Source organism: Musa acuminata, chromosome BXJ1-1 (genome assembly GCF_036884655.1).
Source record: "Musa acuminata AAA Group cultivar baxijiao chromosome BXJ1-1, Cavendish_Baxijiao_AAA, whole genome shotgun sequence".
Classification (NCBI taxonomy): Eukaryota; Viridiplantae; Streptophyta; class Magnoliopsida; order Zingiberales; family Musaceae; genus Musa; species Musa acuminata.
In genome coordinates, this window is record NC_088327.1 from 28,808,568 (window position 1) to 28,828,332 (window position 19,765).

General features: G+C 33.3%; 1 long non-coding RNA gene across 1 annotated transcript in view; it reads left to right on the top strand.

Moving 5' to 3' along the window:
* Positions 1 to 419: 419 nt before the first annotated feature.
* The window catches only part of LOC103973923 (uncharacterized), a 31,408-nt gene continuing 12,062 nt past the window's right edge, over positions 420 to 19,765 (top strand). The window contains exon 1 of the long non-coding RNA XR_010475897.1: positions 420 to 630. This is a non-coding gene — a long non-coding RNA (uncharacterized LOC103973923). The remainder of the gene's footprint in view (positions 631 to 19,765) is intronic.

Consider the following 19,765-nt stretch of genomic DNA (forward strand, 5'->3'; position numbering starts at 1 on the left):
GTTATTATTATTATTATTTATATAATTTGATTTTTATAATTTTATGATGATAAATTTTTTATAATTTTAATATTTTTATATACTTATTGCTATAAATTAATATATATTAATATGATGTAATTTCTAAATACTATTTATTCTGAATCGATCGGACATTCGATTAAATTGAATGAGCTTTAAAGTATAAAATAATTAGTAAAATAGTGGTTGAGAATACTTGTCCGGCTGCGAGGAAAATTTAAAAAAAATGGAGGCAATCTCGCCTTAAAAAGAATGCCTCCGGTAAAAAAACGATTCCTAAAAAAAAATAAAAAAAATCAATGGTTAGAAAAATTTTCTATAAATTGCCCAACGTGTGACATACCTCAGACTCAAACAGACGCCTATGCCATCGTCCCCCACCCCGACTGACCTCAGTGGGTGGGACCCTCGGTGTGGCCAGCGGGGTTAAAGGGCCGTGGGAAGAAATTTCTCCTTCCAAATAATAGAACACCTCCGTTGGATTGTTTTACGCTGCCGTGGCAGAACGCTTAAACCCTAGCCGACCTCGTCGCGTTCCTTTGCAGTCCTCGCCCCACCGACGGAAACCTCCCGTCTTGATGTCTTACTCTCTCTGTTCAGCTGCTCAAGGTATCATTAGACAATTTTCTTTTGGAATGTTCATGTACGCTTTGTTCGCAATCTTACCTAGTTAAACAAAAATTGATATGAAGTGTTTTTTTTCTCTATTTCGATCTATTCTAGATCATTCATCGGTGCTTATTACGTTATCTTTGTCTTTGCATCATTTGTAGATATTAGGGATATGATATAGATGCCGCCTTTCTAATTGAATCTATTAAATGGCTGTTTGACATAATGTTTTAGCTCCTTTTTGTTTTCTCCATATTATCTAATTAATTGCACATTACGGTGTGATCTTACTACGTATAATAAGTGCATGAATCAGTGATGTGGTTGGTATCGCTTCGTGTTTTCTAGACTAGTCGATGAAAATTAAAAGGACAAAAGATGGATAGCTAGTTCTTGAATTTTCTTTGGGGGACCTAAACTGTGTCTGCTTTGGTAGACTCTGTTTTTGGGCCTTAAGAAATTGTTCCAGCTGATGCTTGGGATCAGACATTTTACACAGTTGGAGTATTGTTAGTTTTTAGTTTTCCTTGATACTCTAGAAGTAGCCTCAAGTTATTGCGAGGCTAATGCAACAAGAAATACAAGGTTGAATTACAGAAGCTAATGACAGTTGTTTGTACTTGATAAGTTATACTGTAGACTACATAGGACAATTGGAAATTCAACTTTGTGTAATCCTAGTTGTTGATCCATGTATGTTGGCTTAGACTCTAATTTTTTTTTGGTTTGGGTAACGTATTTTACAATTATTTGGCTGAAAAATAGAGGTTTTTGTCTAACTAGTTGGGACCTATCAAAAGGTCTTTATTTCTTGTTCTTTGGACCTTCATATCAAGGAACATCGTTTCCTGCAAGTTGATCGTATCGATCCATCGTTAGACCGGTGTGTAACAGTCTATCGTGTGTCAATACATTGGTAATATGAAAAAGGGCCAAGAATTACTCGAAATTAATAAAACCCTATTTTTATGATTTTTTATCATAATTTATAAGTATAAAATTATATTTAAATAAAAAAAAGCATATATAAGCCATGAATAAATAGAAATTCAAGGTTACAAGGATTCAAAATTAAATTTATCTTTTCTGATTTGTTGAGGATAACTTTATCGTATATTCCTTCATCAAAAGAAGTTGCTTTCGTTGATTGTGAATCACCTACAAAGAAAAGAGTTTAGATGCTAGATTAGGTGTCAAAACTTTAAGATTTGAGTATAATAATTACTATTCAAATAACAATTATATACGCCTACATTTATCACTAAATTTGCAGAATCTATAGGGTCGATTCAAATAGAAGTTTGGGTAGGTATTTGTGCTCCAAATCTTTCAAGTAAGGTATTGAAAGATATATCTACGAGTCTAGTTTCTAAAGAATCATGTTTCGTACAAATTAGAATTTCTAACAGAGATACTATTCTCCGACCTTTCGTAACTATATTGCTTGTAACTCTTTGTTGGAAATTCTAATTGGTATGAAATATGATGTATTTTATGTTTCAATGCTTAGAAAGTATATACCGGATCCCTCTCATATCATTAAGTATAAGCTGATTGTGATCGAGAAAGACTTATCTTATGTGGAAAAGTCCACTTAAATCATTGATAAAAAAGAAAAGATCCTAAGAAATAGGATTATTCCTCTAGTTAAAATGATTTGAAAGCATCATTCTATTAACGAAACTACTTGAGAGCTAGAGGAAGAAATTAAGAAAGTGTCTCATTATCTTTTTATCGATGGAGGTATGATAAATTTAGATGACTAAATTATATTTTTAAAGGGGGAGAGTGTAATATCCCTCATTTTTTAAATTTTTATAATGATTTGTTTGTAATGTAAGGATCTATTTGTAAATATGAGGATTGTTTAATAATTATTTTACATTAAATGATTTTATATTGAAAATTTATTTCTAGGGACCTAAATGTGAATCTTAGTAATTAGATATCATTTGTGAAAGATTCATATTAAGTTAAAAAAAAAATGGAGGACATGTGTCACTAGAACCTAATGATGGTGCCACTTATGCTTGTTTTATGGATGATACATAAGCTTCCTTCATGAATGCTTGCCACCTTGCCATCTTTGTGTTATCCAAATCTAAGCAATTAGAGGAGAAAACTAATGGAAAAGTTACTAAATGAGGAAATTTACTGCAACCAACATAGACTTGAGAAGATAAGGGAAGAGGAATTGAAGTAGAAGAAGAAGTTTTGCTTTAGCTTGAGGTTTTGGATCAATTCCTCACATTTGGTAATCAAATTTTTCTAAGGCAAGTGTTTTAACCCTTTTCAACTACAATTCTAATCTCTGCTTTTACCTTGATTATAAGAAATTTAAAGAGTTTGGCCTTGCATTTGATATCAATCTCGTTTAATTATAAAGCTTTGAATCTGAAATTTTCGAGATTTATGACCTATCTACCTTGTCCCTAACTCTTTTCATATCTGAACGCATTATGCGAAAGTTTGTGTTTGCATCGTATTGTTTCATATAGGCATATGTATGTTTTCGTTGTTTCGTATGTGTTTCTGATATGTGCCAATTTTATTGCTCACAATGTCCATTTGTACTCCGGTGTTTGTGGTATAATGTGAACATTTGTCAGAAATGGAAAAGAGTGTTATGTTTAGAGCTCGCGATACTTTACCGGCCCCCTTTGACTTCATCTAGACGTGGGTGGATGGAGCTCCTAGATGGGGCAGACTTATGTTTGATGGTCGTCTAAAAATAGATGGACCATATTATGTTATGATCTCACTTCACCCGCTATGTTTGTTAACATGTTATCTAAAGTGTTGCTTATGTGTTCCTATGTGCGATTTAGATAAAAAATCAATGAATGCAACTTTAAATATTACATTTGAGCTTATGTTCCTTATTTGTTCATTTGATATTCTTTGAAATATTTCATATACCATTGATATGCTCCGAAATATTTCATACGTCATTGATATGCTTCAAAATATTTCATATGCCATTGATATGCTTCAAAATGTTTTATATGCTATTGATATGCTCTGAATTATTTCATACGCTATTGATATGCTCCGAAATATTTCTGACGCCTTTGATGTGTTCCAAAAATACTTTTTACTCCATTTGTTATGAACTAAATATGTTTTGAATGAAATGATATTTGCGATTAAATATTTACTGAGATGATATCTATGAATTCTTGCATCCCTATCTTGCATTTTGATACTATGTTTGTTCGAAACTATTCTCTCTCGCCATGGATATGTTAGTCGCTTGTTGAGATTTGTAGCTCACTCCATTGCTATATAAAATTTTTAAGTTAGCTTGTCGCTCACTAAAATGTTGGAAATTAGCTGAGGCAATGAAAAACTATTCGGATTTTGGGCAAATCTTTGTGGGTTTATGTGTTGTTGTTGTATAAGTACCCTTTGCTTGTAATGAAATGTTGTTAACAAATTTGGATTGGTGTATCTTGTAAACGTTTAAAAATACCTCTCATGTTTGGGATTTTAGAATGTTAAGTTTAGTTTTATAACGATATGAACTTGTAGTAAATGATTGGTTTTGCTATTATATAGATTCTCACACTAGTGAATTTATAAGTGTAGTTAATGTTTTGTTAAGTTGACGTTGGGTTTCGTGAATTATCGAGTGAGGTGGTATATGATTTTAAGCTACACATGTTTTATAGATATGAATGATGTTTGAAAGTTTTTCAGTGTCCTTAAATGTTAGTTTAGATTTTGGAGTGGATTTTTGATTAATTATAATATTCTTGATTGAAGATAGGTTCACACCTTTTGATTGCGTTAATTTGGAGTGTGTGACAGAGATGGTATCACAACATATCGAAAGGACAAATGAGAAACATAAGCTTAAATGTCATATTTAACGGTGCATTCAGTTTATTTTTATCCAAAGCGCATATAGGAACACATAAGCAAAACTTTGGATAACATATCAACAAATATGACAGGTGAAATGAGATCATAATATAATATGGACCATCCATTTCTAGACGACCATCAAACGTAAGTCTACCCCGTTTGGGAGATCCATCCATCTACGTTTGGATGAAGTCAAAGGGGGGCGGCAAAGCATCGCAGGCTTTAAACATAACTTCCTTTCTTATTTTTGGCAAAGGTTCACATTATCTCACAAACATCGGAGTACCAAAGGATATTGTGAGCAATAAAATTGGCACATATCAAAAGCACATGCGAAACAATGAAAACATACATGTGCTTATCTGAAACAATACGATGCAAATACAAACTTTCGCATAATGTGTTCAAATATTAAAAGAATTAGGGATAAGAGCATACAAGATTTGAAGGTAATCACATAAGGCTCAGTTGAAGAAAGAATTCTAGATGAATTCAATTTCAAAGAGATGAAACAAGAATATGCAAAAATGACAAAAGTTTTGTTCTGGCAGATTCTGGGAGACACATTGTATAAATAATTCGAATAATCAATTATGCTCCAATTTACTCAAGAAAGGTATCATTGGAAAGATATACCAATTTACATTTAGATAAAACAAGTTTTATACAAATTAAAGTTTCCAATAAAGAGTTACAAATAATTTGGTAATCAAAGGTCAGAGAACAAAATCTCTATTTTGCAGAATCCATAGGGTCGATTCTAATAGATGTTTGGGTAGGGATTTGTGCTCCAAATCTTTTAAGTGAGGTGCTGAAAAATATATCTACGAGTCTAGTTTCCAATAAATCATGTTTCATATATATTAGAATTTCTAATAAAGAGTTAAAAGCAATATAGTAACGAAAGGTCAGAGAATAGTATCTTTGTTTTGCAGAATCTATAGGGTCGATTCAAATAGAAGTTTAGGTAGACATTTGTAGTCCAAATCTTTCAATTAAGACATGGAAAGAAAGATCTATGAGCCTATTTTCAAATAAAGCAAGTTTTGACCAAATAAGAATTCAGTACAAAGAGTTATAACAAGAACAAGACAGATAGGTCATAAATCTTGAAAATTCCAGATTCAAAGTTTTATAACTAAACGAGATTTATCAGATGTAAGGCCATAACTTTTCAAAATTCTTATAATCAAGGCAAAAGCAGAGATTATAATTACAATAAAAAAGAGTTAGAACACTTCAAAAAAATTTAATTCCCAAATGTGAGGAATTGATTCAAAACCTTAAGCCAAAGCAAAACTTCTTCTACTACAATTCCTCTTCCCTTATCTTCTCAAGTCTACGTTGGTTGCACCAAGTTTCCTCATTTGGTAAGTTTTCCTTTAGTTTTCTTCTCTAATTGCTTCGGTTTGGCTAGCACAAAGTGGCAAGTATGCATGAAGAAAGCTTATATATCATTCATAGAACAAGCATAAGTGGCACCATCCTTAGCTTAGCTAGTGACACATATCCTCTATTTTTTTTAACTTAATATAAATCTTTCACAAATCGTATTCAATTGTTAGGATTCACATTTAGGTCTCTAGCGATAAACTTTCGGTATAAAATCATTTAATGCATAAGAATTATTAAACAATCCTTATATTTATAAATAGGTCCTTACAAAAATTTCAGAAATGAGGGATATTTCACTATGTTATACCCCCCAAATTTAACACATTCAAGAGACGTGAACCTATCTTAAATCTAGAAAATTTATTATTCATTAAGAATCCAATCCAGGATCCAAACTAACATTTAAGGATATTGAAAACATTCAAACTTTTTTTACATATATAAAACCTGTGTAGTTTATAATCATACACCACATCACTCGATAATTCAGGAAACCCAAAGCCAACTTAACATAGCATTAACAACACTTATTAATTCACCAATGTGAGAATATATACAATCGTAAAACCAACCATTTACCACTAGTTCATATCATCGTAAACTAAACTTAACGTTCCAAAATTCTAAACTTGAGAGGTCTTTTAAAGCTTTTACGTGATACATAAATTCTGATTCATCGATAATATTTCATTATATGCAAAATGCACTTATACAACAACAATATATCAACCAACAAGACTTGCTCAAAATTTGAATAGTTTTCCACTGTCTTAGCCCAATCTTATATTTTAGCGAGTGATAAGTTAACTTGAAAAATTTATATAGCACCGGGGTGAGCTACAAAGCTCAGTAAGCGACTAATGTATCCATGGCGAGAGGATAGTTTCAAACAAACTTGGTATCGAAATGCAAGACAGGGATACAAGAATTTATGGATATTATCTCATTAGATATAAAATCGTAAATGTTGTTTCATTTGAAACATACGTTGTTCATTATAATTGAGTAAGGAGTATTTTGGAGTATATTAAAAGTATAAGAAATATTTTGGAGCATATCAATGGCGTATAAAATATTTCAGAGCATATCAATGGCGTATGAAATATTTCAGAGCATATAAATGACGTATGAAATATTTTGGATATCAATGGTGTATAAAATATTTCGGAGTATATCAATGGTATATGAAATATTTTGGAGCATATCAATAGTATATGAACTATTTTGGAGCATCTCAATTGCGTATGAAATATTTCGGAGCATATCAATGGCATATGAAATATTTTAAATTTTATATAAATTAGAGTTTTCAACAAGGAGTTACAAATAATTTGGTAACCAAAGGTCAGAGAACAAAATCTCTGTTTTGCAGAATCTATAGGGTCGATTCCAATAGATGTTTGGGTGGAGATTTGTGCTCCAAATCTTTCAAGTAAAGTACTAAAAAATAAATCTATGAGTTTAGTTTTCAAAGAATCATGTTTTATACAAATTAGAATTTATAACAAAGAGTTTACAAGCAATATAGTAACGAAAGATCAGAGAATAGTATCTTTGTTTTGTATAATCGGGTCAATTCAAATAGAAGTTTGGGCATGTATTTGTGTTCCAAATCTTTCAAGTAAAGTATTGAAAGCTAGATCTACGAATCTAGTTTCCAAAAAATCATGTTTCATACCAATTAGAATTTCCAATAGAGAGTTATAATCAATATAGTAACAAAAGGTCAGAGAATAGTATCTCTGTTTTGCAGAATCTATATGGTCGATTCAAATGGAAGTTTGGGTAGACATTTGTACTATAAATCTTTCAATCAAAGTATAGAAAGAAAGATCTACGAGTCTATTTTCAAATAAAGTAAGTTTTGCCTAAATAAGAATTCGGTACAAAGAGTTATAACAAAAGAACAAGATAGATAGTTCATAAATCTCGAAAATTTCAGATTCAAAGCTTATATTTAAACGAGATTTATATTAGATGCAAGGTTAGAACTCTTCAAATTTTTTATAATTAAAGCAAAAGCATAGATTAAAATTATAGTAGAAAAGGGTTACAACACTTGCCCTAGAAAAATTTCTTTCCCAAGTTGTAAGGAATTGATCCAAAACCTCAATCCAAAACAAAACTTATTCTACTTCAATTCCTTTTCCCTTCTATTCTTCGGTCTACATTAGTTGCAGCAAGTTTCCTCATTTGGTAAATTTTCCTTTAGTTTTCTCCTCTAATTGTTTAGGTTTGACTAATACAAAGATGACAAGGTGGCAAGCATGTATGAAGGAAGCTTATGTGTCATTCATTCATAGAATAAGCATAAGTGGCACTATCCTTTGGTTAGCTAGTGACATATGCTCTACATTTTTTTTAAAACTTAATATGAATCTTTCACAAATCATATTCAATTGCTAAGATTCACATTTAGTTCCCTAGCAATAAATTTTTAATATAAAATCATTTAATGCCAAAGAATTATTAAACAATACTCATATTTATAAATAGGCCTTTACATTACAAATAGGTCCTTATAAAAATTTCAGAAATAGGAGATATTACACTCTTCCCCCCTTAAAAGTAAAATTTAGTCAAACAAATTTAGTATCAAAATGTAAAGCAGAGATATAAGAATCCATGGATATCATCTCATTAGGTGCAGAATCAGTAATGTCATTTTATTCGAAACATCTTTTGTTCATAACAATAGAGTAATGAGTATTTTAGAGTATATCATTAGAGTAAGGAATAGTTCAAAGCATATCAATGACATAAAACATTTTAGAGCATATCAATGACGCATAAAATATTTCGAATCATATCAATGGTGTATGAAATATTTCGGAGCATGTCAATGGCATAAGAAATATTTTGAAGCATATCAAAGGCATAACGAACCTTTCGGAGCATATCAAAAGAACAAATAAGAAATATAAACTCAAATGTCATGTTTGACGTTGTATTCATTTTATTCTTATCCAAAAAACATATAAACTCATAAGCATTACTTTGGATATATCAAAAACATAGAGGGTGAAGTGAGATCATCATATAATATGATCCATTCATTTTTAGATGACCACCAAACATAAGTCTCCTACGTCTAGGAGCTCCATCCACCCACGTTTGATGAAATTAAAGGGGGCTAGCAGAGCATCGCGGGCTCTAAGCATAACTCCCGTTATCATTTCTGGTAAATGTTTACATTATCCCACAAACACCGGAGGACAAAAGGATATTATGAATAATAAAATTGGTACATATTGGAAGCACATGCGAAACAACGTAATCATACATATGCCTATATGAAACAATACGATGTAAACACAAATTTTCGCATAATACATTCAGATATGGAAAGAGCCAAGGTAAACGACATACAAGAGTTCAAGGCAATTACATAAGGCTCAATTGAAGAAAGAATTTTAGATGGATTCAATTTCGAAGAGATGAAACAAGAATAAGTAAAACTGACAAAAGTTCTATTCTGGCAAATTATGTGAGGAATATTGTACAAATAATTAGGACAATTATGCTTCAATTTACTGAAGAAAGGTATTATTGGAAAGATATACCAATCTACTTTCTGATATAACAAATTTTATACAAATTAGAATTTCTAACAGGGTGTTACAAATAATTTGGTAACCAAAGGTCAAAGAACAAAATCTCTGTTTGGTCGAATCTATAGGGTTGATTCCAATAGATGTTTGGGCAGGGATTTGTGCTCTAAATATTTGAAGTAAGGTATCGAAAGATAGATCTACGAGTCTATTTTCCAATAAAGTATATTTTGCACTGATCAGAGTTTCCTACATGGAGTTATAAGCAGTTTAGTATCGATAACGTTATAAATCACGATTCCTATTTTGCAGAATTCTTAATGTCAGTCGAAATAAAAATTTGGGCAGTCTAACTAACTCTGAATCTTTCAATCAAGGTATAGAAAGAAAGATCTACGAGTCTATTTTCAGATAAAGCATGTTTTGCCCAAATTAGAATTCGCTACAAAGAGTTATAGCAAGAACAAGGCAGATAGGTCATAAATCTAAAAAATTTTAGATTTAAAACTTTCCGTCTAAACGAGAGGGATATCGGATGTAAGGCCAGAACTCCTCAAATTTTTTATGATCAAGGCAAAAGTAGAGATTAGAATTGCAGTAGAAAAAGGTTAGAACACTTGCCCTAGAAAAATTTCATTCATAAGTTTGTGGAATTGATCTAAAACCTCAAGCCAAAATAAAACTTATTCTTCTACTTCATTTCCTCTTCCCTTCTCTTCTCAAGTCTACGTTTGTTGTAGCAAGTTTCTTTATTTGGTAAGTTTTTCTTTAGTTTTCTCCTCTAATTGTGTAGGTTTGGCTAACACAAAGATGACAACGTGACAAGCATGTATGAAGGAAGCTTATGTGTCATCCATATAATAAGCATAAGTGGCATCATCCTTAGGTTAGCTAGTGACACATGTCCTCTAATTTTTTTTAATTTAATATGAATCTTTTACAAATCATATCCAATTGTTAAGATTCACATTTAGGTCCCTAGCAATAAATTTTTAATATAAAATCATTTAATGTAAAAGAATTATTAAACACTCCTCATATTTACAAATAGGTTCTTACAAAAATTTTAGAAATGAGAGATATTACACTCTTCAACCCCTTAAAAGTAAAATTTAGTTATCTAAATTTATCAAACCTTCATCGATTAAAAGATGAGGAGACACTTTTTTTATTTCTTCCTTTATCTCTCAAGTAGTTTTGTCAATAGAATGATGCTTTCAAATCACTTTACCTAGATGAATAATTCTATTTCTTAGGATCTTTTCTTTCTTATCAATGATCTGAGTGGACTTTTCTATGTAAGACAAGTCTTTATCGATTACAATCGGCTTATACTTAATGACATGAGAGGGAGTTGGTATATACTTTCCAAGTAGTAAAACATAAAATACTTCATGCTTTCTAAAGGTTTTGGGTAGATCAAAAATAAAGTCCATGGTAACACATTATCGTTTTCATTCAGGAATATCTAAATTTTGCAACAAACCTTTAAGTCTCTGGCGATCTACTTTGATTTACTAATAAGTCAAACAATTACTTTTGAGATCTCTATACATCTTAGTGTTATCAGGATGCATGGTGTACTTAGAATTATGAACTTCTTTCAATATATGTTTATTGATATCTGGATGCTCCTTTACATATACAAGATGACAAAAATAACCTTTTTTGCATAAGACAATGAGCTTGAAGTACTAATATAAGGAAAAGAGGTAAATCATGCTTGATACCCTCAAAATAAAATATGGGCTGTTTTTGTATGTAAAAAGTGATCACTTTGGTATGACAATCTATATTTGCATGATAGGAAGATAGCCAATCCATGCCAAGTATAATATCAAAATCTTGGATCTCTAAGAGACTCAAATAAGCAAAAAATTCGTGTTCTCCAAACGAAATCAGACAAGATGTAGATTAAGTTTGTTGTCATAGAATCCCAAACAGTTGTAGTTACATATAGCATATAATCCAATGGTCTAGGTTGAATGCCCAAGTGACAAGGAAAATACTATGAAACAAACGATAGATTGGAACCAGGGTCAATCAAAACTTTTGCATTTCTATCAGAAACATGAATATTGTCTTCGACCACTGATTTAGAAGCTTTGGAGTATGTTCAGTGATAGCATATACTTTGACATGGGCTGATCATCGAGGAGGCAGTGGCTCTTTCTACTTGTTTAGAGGGCAGCCTTTTACTTTATGATCCAATTTTCCACAAGCAAAACAAGCTTTAGTCACCCGAAAACACTAACTTATTTCATGATTTAACCCACATTTTTTACATGATTGAGTCTTTTGTAGTGATTTTCCTTTCCCAAATCTAGACGTCATCTTGTTATCAATTTCTGATTCATTTCGTTTGTTAGTTTTACTAGTAAACTTGTCCTTGCTATTCCTGTCCCTGATCTCCACAAATTCTTTTTATTGTTCCCCATTGGTGTTCAGCCTCTCCTTCCAACATAAAGGTGATAAAAGAGATCTAATTATCAGGGCAATTTAAGATATCAATTATTTTTTCCATTTGCATCATCCAATGTTTTGCCACGATTGGATCAAGCCCACTAATGAAAAAGGGCGGACTAAGCTTTTTAAATTATTCTATTCTTTATCCATTCGGATTTGATATCTCCGATCAACTCTTTCATCCCACTTAATTAATCAGAAGAAGATGAGGTAAGAGGACCAGATGTCCTCATCATCCTAGATTCCTAAAAGACATCAAAGCAATGATTTAAAAAGCGCTAGGCGCCAAAAGGCGCCAAGGTCCAAAAACGCCTGAGGCGCTAGGCGCTCGCCCAAGCGCTCACCCGAGCGAAGCGAGGCGCTAAAATATAAAAATATAAAATATAATTAATAAATATAATTATTTAAAAATTTAAATAAAAATATACAAATATATAATATAATTAATAAATATAATCACATTAACAGTATAAACCTGCTGACGGAGAAACGAGGAAGCAGCGGCGAGCGGCGGCGAGTGGCAGCAGCGGCGAGCGGCGGCGGCAGCGGGAAAGGGAAAGGGAGCGGAAGGCGCGAGCAGCGGGAGGCCTCGAGGGAGGCGTGAGCAGCGGGAAGGCTCGCGGGAGGGCTCGCAGGAGGCGAGAGGGCTCGCGGGAGGCGCGAGCAGCGGGAGGGCTCGCGGGAGGCGCGAGCAGCGGGAAGGCTCGCGGGAGGGCTCGCGGGAGGCGCGAGCAGCGGCAGCGAGCGACGAGATCGCGATCGGGATCGGGATCGAGAGCGGCAGCGACAGCAAGTTAGTGTTGGGTTAGGGTTAGGGTTAGGGTTGGGGTTATATCGGTTTAGTTGGTTCGATTGAACCAACTAACAACCGAACCAGGACCGAACCAGACCTAAAATTCTGGTTCGGTTTACCCAGGCGCTCGCCCGAAGCGCCCAGCGCCTGGGCTCGGGCGAGCGCCCATGCGGCGCCTGTTTGAAGCGCGCCGCCTGGGACATTAGCGAGGCGCTCGGGCCTCGCCTCGCCTGAGCGCCTAGGCGAGCGCCTTTTGCAATCACTGCATCAAAGTAAATTTCCATCGATCACTATATAATTTACTAAACCTCAATATATTTTGCACATCAAACATATCAAGCAGGTCCTTATGTAAGGACCTGTTTGGAATGTAAGGACCTGTTTGGAATGTAAGGACCTATTTGTAAATATGAGGATTGTTTAATAATTCTTTTACATTAAGTGATTTTATATTGAAAGTTTATTGCTAGGGACCTAAATATGAATCTTATCAATTGGATATGATTTGTGAAAGATTCGTATTAAGTTAAAAAAAAATGGAGGACATGTGTTACTAGATAACTTAATGATGGTGCCACTTATGCTTGTTCTATGGATGACACATTAGCTTCCTTCATGCATGCTTGCCACCTTGCCATCTTTGTGTTAGTCAAACGTAAACAATTAGAATAGAAAACTAAAGGAAAACTTATCAAATGAGGAAGCTTGCTGCAACCAACGTAGACTTGAGAAGAGAAGGGAAGAGGAATTAAAGTAGAAGTTTTATTGTGGCTTGAGATTTTGGATCAATTCCTCACATTTGGGAATTAAATTTTTGTAAGACAAGTGTTCTAACCCCTTCTCACTGCAATTCTAATTTTTGCTTTTACCTTGATTATAAGAAATTTGAAGAGTTCTGGCCTTGCATTTTATATCCCTCTTGTTTAGATGTAAAGCATTAAATCTGGAATTTTTAAGATTTATGGCCTATATGTCTTGTTCTTACTATAACTCTTTATACCGAATTTGATTTAGGCAAAACTTGCTTTATTTGAAAATAGTCTCATAGATTTATCTTTCAGTACCTTACTTGAAAGATTTGGTGCACATACCTATCCAAACCAATAATTGAATCGACCCTATAGATTCTACAAAACAAAGATACTATTCTCTGACCTTTCATTATTATATTGCTTGTAACTCTTTGTTGGAAATTCTAGTTTGTATAAAACATGATTTTTTGGAAACTAGACTCATAGATCTATCTTTTAGTACTTTACTTGAAAGATTTGGAGCACAAATCCCTGCCCAAACATCTATTGGAATCGACCCTATGGATTCTACAAAACAGAGATTTTGTTCTCTGACATTTGGTTATCAAATTATTTGTAACTCCCTGTTGGAAAGTCTAATTTGTATAAAACTTATTTTATCTAAAAGTAGATTGGTATATCTTTCCAATGATACATTTCTCGAGTAAGTTGAAGCATAATTGATTGTTTGAATTATTTGTACAATGTTCCTTATAAAATCTGTCAGAACGGTACATTTGTCAATTTTGCCTATTCTTGTTTCATCTTTCTGAAATTGAATTTATCTAGAATTCTTTCTTCAATCGAGCCTTATGTGATTGCTTTGAACTCTTGTATGATCTTGTCCGTAAATCTTTTCATATCTGAATGTATTATGCGAAAGTTTGTGTTCGCAAAGTATTGTTTTATATAGGCACATGTATGTTTTCGATGTTTTCTATGTGCTTCCGATATGTGCCAACTTTATTGCTCACAATGTTCTTTTGTATTTTAGTGTTTGTGGGATAATGTGAACCTTTTCTAGAAATGGGAAAGAGAGTCATGTTTAGAGCCCGCGATACTCTACCGACCCCCGTTGACTTCATCCAGATGTGGGTGGATGGAGCTCCCAGATATGAGAGACTTATGTTTGGTGGTCGTCCAAAAATGTGTGGACCTTATTATGTTATGATCCTACTTCACCCTTTATGTTTTTGATATGATATCCGAAGTATTGTTTATGAGTTTATATGTGCGCTTTGGATAAGAATAAAATAAATGCAACGTCAAATATAATATTTGAACTTATGTTTCTTATTTATTCAACCACTCTTGTAAATCCATCAGTGTGAAAATCTATACAATCGCAAAATCAATCATTTACTACAAGTTTATATCATCGTAAATTAAACTTAACATTCCAAAATTACAAAGGTAAGATGTTTTTTAAAACTTTTACACGATACAAGTTAAATTTATCGACAATATTTATTACACACAAAGTGTACTTATTCAACAACCCATCAACCAATAAATATTTGCCCAAAATCTTCTTTTTTTACACTACCTCAATCTAATCCTAATATTTTAGTGAGTGACGAGCTAACCATAAAAATTTATATAGCAATAGGGTGAGCTACAAAGCTCAACAAATGACTAACGTATTCATGGCGAGAGAGGATAGTTTCAAACAAACTTGGTATCAAAGTGCAAGGCAAAGTCGAGAATTTATGAATATCATCTCATTAGATATAGAATCGCAAATGTCTATTCATTCGAAACATCCTTTGTTCATAACAATAGAGTAAAGAGTATTTTTAGAGCATATTAAAGATGTAAGAAATATTTCGGAGCATATCAATAGTGTAAGGCAAATATAAGAATTCATGGATATCATCTCATTAGATGCAGAATCGTAAATGTCATTTTATTTGAAACATACTTTATTCATAACAATAGAATAAAGAGTATTTTTAGAGCGTATGAAATAATTCGGAGTATATCAATGGCGTATGGAATATTTCAGAGCATATCAATGGTGTATGAAATATTTTGGAGCATATAAATGGCATATGAAATATTTTGAAGCATATCAATGACGCATGAAATATTTCGGAGTATATAAATGACGTATGAAATATTTTAAAAGAAATCAAATGAACAATTAAGGAACAAAAGCTCAAATGTCATATTTGACATTGTATTCACTTTATTTTTATCCAAAGCGCACATAGAAACACATAAGCAAAACTATGGATAATATGTCAACAAACATAGAGGGTGAAGTGGGATCATAGCATAATATGGTCCATCCATTTCTGGACGACTATCAAACATAAGTCTGTCCCGTTTGGGAGTCGATAAGAGCATCGTAGCTCTAAACGTAACTCCTTTTCCTATTTTTGGCATAGGTTCGTATTATCCTATAAACACCAAAGTACAAAAGGACATTATGAGAAATAAAATTAGGCAAAATATAGTGTACCGAATTTTGATTTGAGCAAAACTTGCTTTATTTGAAAATAGACTTGTAGATCTATCTTTTAGTACCTTTGAAAGATTTGGAGCACAAATACCTGTCCAAACTTCTATTTGAATCAACCCTATAGGTTCTGCAAAACAGAGATACCAGGGTGCTGAGATGGTTGACATTTCACGTGCAGCAACGGTCTGCAGAAAATAGGTTGTGGCACGCAAAAATGGAGTCATTTTGGGCTGTTTTGCTCGACGTGGCGAGCAGTCACACTATAGCGTTGCAACCTATTCGAACTTACATTTTTACACGTAAAAAAACATAAAACCAAGGCAAAATATGCTGTCAAGCATTAGTACATATATGCAAAAGCGACAAATAATTCGTTGAACGAAGTTGTTGTGGGTGCGCGACGACCGTTCGTGACAATATGGAGGAGACCAATTCAGCTAGCCCTACTCGTTCTAAGATCGAGGGGATAGTGTCTACCAAAGATCTCGCTAAGGGAAGGACCTCTAAATCTGATTCTATGAATGTTACAAATCGATTTTCCCCTCTTTTAAATGAGGATGATGAGTTCGAGGATGATACTCCTATTATAAAAATAGGGCACTAAGAGGGGGGGGGGGGGTGGTGAATTAGTGCTTTAGAAAAATTTTGGTTTGAAAGTTTGTTTGATGAAACCTGTATCATAAAGGCGCTTATAATGCAAGTAAAGGTAGTGAGCAAATAAATCAGTTAGTAATAAGAATAAAAAGCATAAAGGAAAATACAAATAATATTTATAATGGTTTGGTCATCTCGACCTACGTTCACTCCCGATTTCTCTTTCCTTGACGCCACTGGCTTTCACTACCGATCTTCTTTTCAACGGACGAAAATCAACTACCCTTGTTACAACCCTTTCTTCTTTTCACAGGCTCAAGAAAGAACCTTCACACTTCTTTTTTACAACAAGACCTCACTCCTCCCTTAGAAAGACTTCTAAACTCAAGCAGGAAGAGATTCAATACTTTAAGAGAGTTTGCATATTTAAAATCATAAGTTTTTGTTTTTTTTTTTCTTGTTATTCCAAGCAAGAATAAATGAGGTATTTATAGGCCCCAAATGGCTTAAAAAATAAAGCCAAACATTAAATCTCCGAGTTTTCTAGGTACTGGTGATACCACCGCCTACATTGGGCGGTACGATCGCCTGCACTGGGCGGTACCATTGCCTACCACCCTGAGCGTCGGCGGTATCACCGCTTGACACAGTCTGAGAGACTGTCCTGGCGGTACCATCGTTGACCCTAGTGGTACCACTATCGGGTTCTCTAGAAAAGTACATTTCGTACTTTCTAGCTCATAAGCGGTTTCTCCGCCTGGCCTGGTGGTGCCATCACAAGGCCCAACCTCAGATCATTGAATTGACCTTCTAATAAACCCAATTCAACTCTGATTCAAGCCTAATGGGCTCCTAATCAAGTTGGCATGGTTATATTATAAACCAACTCAATTAAACTCTAAAGTCTAAACTACGATCAAGACACAACAAATACAAATCTTGAAACCTATGTTGTCTGGCATGTCCTCTTGTTTATTTGGCACTTTGTCTGAACCTTTGGCACATCGTCCTTTCTTCGGCGTATTGCCCGATCCATCGGCATGTTGGCCTATTGCAGCATCCAATCTTCTTGGCGCAATATCCGATCCTTTTGGCCCGATGCTCAAACTCATGGCACGAAGTCCATCCTTCGGCACGTTGACCAATCCTCTGGCCCGATGTCCAATCTGACATTATGCTCTTCGGCCCAATGTCTGATTCTGCTTCAATGATTCAGGTCCATGAACGAAATTGCTTCTGCGTCACTCATCTTAAATGCTCATTAGTTCATAACTTCATCAATTGATTTTATTATCAAAATCCGGGATTCAACAATCTCACAATCTCTCCCTTTTTGATGATGATAACCAATTGATGATAGAGTTTTAACTAAACTTCCCCTGTCTATATGTCATATTGAAATAAACTCAAATTCAGAAAATAATAACCTTATAATGTTAGTCTTTGAATTTAAGTCGAAACAATTTTAATCATAGTGACTTTCTTTGCAAAAGTCATGTGTAACACATCATAGTTAAAATATCAATACATACATTATAATTTCAAAACATGAGTTAAGATATCATTGTATGCATATTTCCAGATCATTAAAATTTTAAGTCATCAAAGAGTACAGTCAACTTCTCCCTCTTTGTCATCAACAAAAATGAGAAAAGTGCAAGTTTTTACTTCTCTTTAAAATGTGCAAACTAGCAAGTTTTTGATTCCTTTTGAGATGTGTTAGTAAGTTTTTGCTTCTTTTTGGAATGTGCTAATTAGCAAGTTTTTGCTTATCTTTGTGATGTACAAGTTAGCACTTCTCTTTCTCCCCTTTATCCTTATAAAAAAGAAGGGAAGGATACAATGGTGCAAAATTTATATCAATGTTCAAATCATAACATGAAAGATATTAATATCAAAGATAAATTTAAATCATGAGAGATCAATTTGATGATTAGGTATTACAATTCATGAATACAAATAAGTCATATAAATCTCAAGTCCTGAATACCAAAAAGTCATGATTCATTTTGATAAATATTCTCTTTAATAAAACGAAAGAATCATATGAGAATAAATAGTAAAAGTTCCGATTCATAGATTTAAATAAATATTTTTTAAAGAAAAGCGAGTTTGAACACCTTTTGATGTGTCTCCAATGATTAGCTCTTTAGAATGTGCATATACATACTTCATTTTCTTGGGTAAGGATTCTTTGGAAGTAGATGTATCTAAGTTACTTTGGAGAGGAAATCAAATTATAAAATTCAAAATCATCATCAAAATCATTTTCTAGTTCAAGAGATTCAAATAACATTAATAGATTCATCAATGACCAAGGATCACTTAATAAAAACTCGATAAGCTTTAGAGATAGAGAAATTTTCAAGAAAAATGCATTCCTTTTACTAGCATTTGTGCGATTGATTTCATACTAGCATACCCTAGTCTTCTATGCCAGAGCCATGCATCATCGTTTGAAACCGAAAAACAAGTTACGTCATGACAATTATCAAGATCAATAGTGTAACTATTATCGCTTCTTAAAGCGATCATAGATTTTTATATGGTATCTCTATGATGTAAGCATTAGATTCAAATTTAATGTTAGATCCCTTATCACACAATTGACTAATGCTTAGTAGGTTATGTTTTAAACTATCTACTATCTTCAATCAAAGATTTGATTTGTTACCAATAATTTTAATTTCAATGATTTTTCCTTTATTATTATTGTTTCGACTAGTGAGTTTTAAGAAGTGTGTTGCATCTCCGGTCATATGCCTTGAGCATCTACTATTAATATATTTTCTTTTCTCCTAGCTTTCGATTATAAACATATCTACAAGAAAGGGGGGTTTGCCTTAGGTACCCATTTAACTTTGAGTCCCTCATGGTTAGATCTATCTTTCTTGACTTTTGGCATAGAATCATTTATGGTTCCTTTAGGAACCCAAATTAATTTATGTGAGCTATATTTTTTGAATGAACATTTATAAGCATAATGACCACATCTATCACAAAACTTACATTTAACTTTAGGGGGAACATGTAATGGGGGTTTGTTTACAAATATAGTTGGCTTTTGTTGAGTATTACTACTTACGAAGCCAATTCCTTCCTTTCTATGTGCACAACCATTGCTAGCAAAAATTATGTGTAATGATTTGTTTCTAATTTTAAAATTTTCTAATGTTTGTTGTAACAATATATTTTTCTTTTTGAATGTGTC